This window comes from Urtica dioica, chromosome 9 (assembly GCF_054948205.1).
Source record: "Urtica dioica subsp. dioica isolate 48M chromosome 9, U.dioica_male_clone48M_v1_H2, whole genome shotgun sequence".
Classification (NCBI taxonomy): Eukaryota; Viridiplantae; Streptophyta; class Magnoliopsida; order Rosales; family Urticaceae; genus Urtica; species Urtica dioica.
Window position 1 is genome coordinate 23126686 of NC_142764.1, and position 6237 is coordinate 23132922.

The 6237-nt window shown below is 35.1% G+C and overlaps 1 long non-coding RNA gene across 1 annotated transcript; it reads right to left on the reverse strand.

Annotated features, from left to right (window-relative positions):
• Positions 1-4288: 4288 nt before the first annotated feature.
• On the reverse strand, positions 4289-5558 carry LOC149385918 (uncharacterized). Its single transcript, XR_016301155.1, has 4 exons — positions 5410-5558; positions 5084-5146; positions 4691-4757; positions 4289-4556 (listed from the first exon to the last, which is right to left on the reverse strand). It is a non-coding gene; the product is annotated as an uncharacterized LOC149385918 (long non-coding RNA).
• Positions 5559-6237: the final 679 nt, after the last annotated feature.

Below are 6237 nucleotides of genomic sequence, written 5' to 3' on the forward strand. Positions count from 1 at the left end.
CTCACGCCAATTATCTTCTTCTTGATTCTATTTCTCTCTTCCTCCATCTTTTTTTATCTATTCTTATTTACTTATTTATTTTTATTTATTTTTTCTTATATACTTTTTTTTTCTTTTTAGCAGTTTTTTTTTACTATTTCTTTCTTTTCTACTGTTGTACATATGTTTTATCTGAAAAATACATTTATAAAATCTTGTTTTAAAAGTTGAAATCTGAAAAACGAAATTCAATTTTTTTATTAAAAAAATCATGATTTTGTTTGTAACTAGTACGTAACTAATTCATCTTATTTCGTGACTATTAAGTAACTAATTCACCTTATTTAGTGATTAGTACGTAATTAATTCAACTTATTTAGTGACTATTAAGTAACTAATTTACCTTATCTAGTGAGCCACTTGACTGGTGTCCAGATCTTGTAGAACCAAGTCTTCAATGCAATGACTTCAACACGGAAATCGAAAGGTAGTCGTAATTCTTTTTCAGCTTCGTTGTACATAGCGTTAGCTCTCTTGTTTAACAAAAAATATTAAGTACATGCCTTCAACAATCAATAATCATTACCAAACATTAAAAAAAAAGACAATTACATCTTTATTTCTTGCAAAATCCAATCTTTCGTGAGTGTCACATCGCCATTGGACGGGGGCGCGAAATGGTACACAAGAGGATGCTTTGATAGTTTGGGAAATCCTCTTGTAACCTTTAATAAGATCTTCAGCTCATGTGTTGGAGTATAGAATATTAGAGCCCACCTTACTCGTGGTAGTCAACCTGAGGAGTCATAAAGGGAAATAAACACAAATATCACTATCTTTGCAATATAAGTAACTACTTCACCTTATTTAGTGATTATTAAGTAGCTAATTCACTTTATTTAGTAACCAGTACGTAACTAATTCATCTTATTTAGTAACTATTAAGTAACTAATTCACCTTATTTAGTAACTACTACGTAATTAATTCACCTTCATTAGCTAAAGAGTCTGCCACTGTGAAACAATGTGCAAACAACATTCCTTTTTTTCTAAGATAGTAGAAAGCCACATTCATGTGTTGCACGCATTCGTCACAAAGTTGTTAGGATATAAGCACCCCTCCAGCCGTCGGTGTATTAGTTACTGACGTGTAGCTAATTTATCTTATATAGTGACTGAGAGAGTGGTTTTTTTTTAAACTGAAGATCCAGGAGCAGCTTCCTTGCCGTATGTGATGAATCGAGATTCTATTATCCCCGACAATATCTCTGAAGAGTCCCTTCTGCCTGCCGGCGAACCATCTCATATCTTCAACGACAAAAACATATCTGACACCCTTCCAGCCGCCGGCAATTAGTTACAAACATCTAACTAAAATATGTATGTTACTTACATACACGTAACAAATATATATTTACAAGTATGTAATTTTGTGTATTAGTTATATGTTACTAACATGAAGTAATGCTGAATTAGTAACTAGGTTACTTTATTTAGTGACTATTATGTAACTAATTTACTTTATTTAGTAACTAATTCACCTAATTTAATGATTAGTACGTAACTAATTCATCTTATTTAGCGACTTTCTACTAATTCATTCCTTGTTGACCCTTTTCTGCGCATGTTGGTTCCACTCCGAGCACCGGAGATAGTGGTTTTTCGGGAACTGATGATCCAAGAGAAGCTCCCTTACCGCATGTGATGAATCGTGATTCTGATATCCCCGACAACATCTCTGAAGAGTCTCATCTGCCTGCCGGCAAACCATCTCATACTAATTCACCTGATTTAGTGACTAGTATGTAACTACTTCATCTTATTTAGCTACTGTTAACTAATTCATCACTTGTGGACTCTCTTCGGCGCATGTTGGTTCCACTTCGAGCACCTGAGAGTGGTTTTTCGGGAACTGAAGATCCAGGAGCAGCTCCATTGCCGCTTGTGATGAATCGTGATTCTGATATCCCCGACAACATCTCTGAAGAGTCCATTCTGTCTGCCGGCGAACCATCTCATATCCTCAACGATGGAAACATATCTGACAACAGTGAGAATGAGTCCCCTCTAGTCGCCGGCGAATCGAGCACCACTCCAGCCGTCGGTGAATTAGTTACAAACATGTAACTAAATTATGTATATTAGTTACATACACATAACTAATATATATTTACAAGTATGTAATTTTGTGTATTAGATACGTATATGTTACTAAGCATGACCTAAGACTAAATTAGTAACTAAGTCATGTGAATTAGTTACTGACGTGTAACTAATTTACCTTATTTAGTGACTGTTAGGTAACTAATTTACCTTATTTAGTGACTATTTAGTAACTAATTCACCTGATTTAGTGACTAGTACGTAACTACTTCATCTTATTTAACTACTGTTAACTAATTCATCACTTGTGGACCCTCTTCGGCGCTCGTTGGTTCCATTTCGAGCACCTGAGAGAGTGGTTTTTTGGGAACTGAAGATCCAGGAGCAGCTCTCTTGCCGCTTGTGATGAATCGTGATTCTGATATCCCCGACAACATCTCTGAAGAGTCCTCTCTGCCTGCCGGCGAACCATCTCATATCTTCAACGACAAAAACATATCTGACACCCTTCCAGCCGCCGGCAATTAGTTACAAACATCTAACTAAAATATGTATGTTACTTACATACACGTAACAAATATATATTTACAAGTATGTAATTTTGTGTATTAGTTATATGTTACTAACATGAAGTAATGCTGAATTAGTAACTAGGTTACTTTATTTAGTGACTATTATGTAACTAATTTACTTTATTTAGTAACTAATTCACCTAATTTAATGATTAGTACGTAACTAATTCATCTTATTTAGCGACTTTCTACTAATTCATTCCTTGTTGACCCTTTTCTGCGCATGTTGGTTCCACTCCGAGCACCGGAGATAGTGGTTTTTCGGGAACTGATGATCCAAGAGAAGCTCCCTTACCGCATGTGATGAATCGTGATTCTGATATCCCCGACAACATCTCTGAAGAGTCTCCTCTGCCTGCCGGCAAACCATCTCATATCCACAATGACGTAAACATATCTGACACAAGTGATAGTGAGTCCCCTCTAGTCGCCGGCGAACCGAGCACCCCTCAAACCGCCGGCCAATTAGTTAAAAACATGTAACTGAAATATGTATATTAGTTACATACACATAACTAATATATATTTACAAGTATGTAATTTTGTGTATTAGTTACGTATATGTTACTAACCACGACGTAAGGCTGAATTAGTAACTAAGTTATGTGAATTAGTTACTGACGTGTAACTAATTTACCTTAGTTAGTGACTGTTAAGTAACTAATTTACCTTATTTAGTGATTATTTAGTAACTAATTCAGCTGATTTAGTGACTAGTACATAACTAATTCATCTTGTTTAGTTACTGTTAACTAATTCATCACTTATGGATCCTCTTATGCACATGTTGGTTCCACTTCGAGCACCCGAGAGAGTGGTTTTTCGGGAACTGAAGATCCAGGAGCAGCTCCTTTGCCGCCTGTGATGAATTGTGATTTTGCTATCCCCGACAACATCTCTGAAGAGTTCTCTCTGCCTGCTGGCAAACCATCTCATATCCCCAACGACGGAAATCTATTTTTTTGTTGTTGTATAGGTGCGACCATCATCGGTGTACGAGTTTGAGATCATTGACAGAAATGATCAGTCTTGGGCTATAAATTTGACGATTATGACATGCTTATGAGCTGTAAATTTGATGAATACGACATGCACGTGAAGAGCAATAATCTAGACCTATGTTTTGAATTTGAATTTGAATCTCATCTCGATGAAGAGCAATGAACTCATTATGCATGCTACTGAACTCTTTTTTCAAGTTTGCTAATCTCTCATAAAATAAAGGAACATAAATATGCGAATTAGTTACAAACATGTAACTAATACATAAACATTTTTTACATATTCGTAACTAAATATATGAATTAGTTACAAACATATAACTAATTATATTTATTAGTTACATATTTGTAACTAAAATTTGTGAATTTGTTACAAACATGTAACTAATATGTATATTAATTACATATTTGTAGAACCAAGTCTTAATTCACAGTTTGTGACTAATTTCAGAGAACTAGTTACAAGTTTGTCATTAATTTCAAAAAATTCAGTGATTTTAGTGACAAGTTTGTCACTAATTTCAAAGAACTAATTTCAAAGAATTAGTTACATGTTTGTCATTAATTTCAAAGAACTAATTACAAATTTGTCACTAATATATAGGCCAATTATGGTGTTTTTGGGCTTAGAGGTAAAGCCAAATCAAGTATACATTACAATTATAAAAACTCGAATCTGTGAAGGTTTCTTACAATGACATGTTATAGTAGACATAATGTTGATACTTATTTAGTGCAGACTAACTCTAGAATCAATAATTTGGCTGCAATAGAAATATTTTTTGCACCAAAAACACTTTACATGAATCACAACAGAGAGCATTGGTTGCAAATGGAAATACCGAAGAGAAGAAAATGACCATCCTGCTCCCAGATATCAATGAAGAATTCTATCATTTTCCTGACAATCAAGATTAAAAATAAAATAAAATTGCAAGAAATAGAGCAAGCTATGGTAGTAAAAAAAAAACTTTTGGTTGATACATAAAGCATCGTTAGCAAGATAAAGAAAACCCAAGTGCGAAAGCAACTTACAGAGAGAGGGATTGGCAGTGGAAAAGGCTTGTTGGTTCCAAGTAAACTCTCATAACTTGTATTCCAACTGCGAAATAGACTAGGTAAGTGATTATGCAGAGCAACCTTTTTTTGTATTTCCTTGCATAATCAGACTTTCTTTTTATGTGATCATTGGAAGCTAATTATAAAAGACCAGTCAAGTTACAAGCTAGGAATGTTTCTTCATATTATTAATTTATTGCCCCACATATTACATACAAGCGAATTATATATATATATATATATATCCATAACCCAGAAATCACAAATTGGAGACATATCACATAGTGAACCTTGAAAAGAAATTATTAGGCCTCTGCGCTTATAATTACTCGTAAGAGATGTTATGAGTGGGATAGCACAGATCATCACCTTAACCGGGTTTCTCGCCGCTGAACAATTCTTTGAGGCTTCTTATTTCCATGCCATTGCTGCCTTGATTGGTTCCATAGAAGAAGACAGATATCAAATGCAAGATAAAACATATTTTGTTAGAACTCGAATACAGTAAAGCAGTAAAATATGAAGAAAAAAAACAAACAGATTTACATGGATAGAGTCCAAGAACTCATAAATCATAAAGATACCTCTTTATATTATCATTCCAGTTCCTGTAACCTAACAAACCATTCACCAATCCCCAATCTTCTACAAATAAAAAGATGGTCGTCGTTACAAGCAATTCACAAGTTAATTACCTTTTTTTTCCTTCTCGAGTCGCTCGTTTCATCTCATCTCATTGTAGCCTCCCTCGCCTGATCGAAAACACATTACTCCTCCGTAGACTACGCCCAGAAACACCAGCAATAAAGCTCGACAACTCAAATCGACGCGAGAGAACATTACCGACGACTTCCAACTCAAATTTGCAGAACCTGATGACCAGGGCCAATACCTCCAACTCAAGGTTGAAAGTCTGCAGATTAGCCGGTGAAGCCCAACGTTCTCCTCGCGATCTTCTCGAAGTCAACGTTTTTGTGAGAGCCTTCCCCCTCGAGTGGACTCGGAGACTCGTCCTTGAGCACGATGCACGGCGTCGATGAGGTCCGCCTAGTGGAGATTCAAAGAGATAGGGTGGTGGTATTAACAAACCCATTTTTTTTCTTTCAGATTTGTGGAAAAGAACATTGAAAAATAATGAAGAGAGAGAGAACGAGGAAGAGAGATAAGAAAGAGGGAGAGAGAAAAGTCAGGATAAGTATAAAAAAAGGGTATTAAAGTCTTTTACTAAGTCAACACTAAAGTCAAAGTCTTAGATGTGCCATTTTTAAAAAAAGAAAGTAATCTGTCCAAACTCACTAATTTAGTCTTACTCATGGCAATTTCAGGACCATTGGGTAGAGACCTGCCGAAGATAACGGGCTATTGGGCTTCTGAATGAAAAAGCCCACTCATAGCCTCTTACCTTCTCGTCAAACTTAACTCCCCATGTATTTCATATATACCTATTTTTACAATACAATTATAATTGCACCTTGTTTTTATTCTTAATATTTGTAGTTCTCATTAGTTTTTTTTTTTTTTTT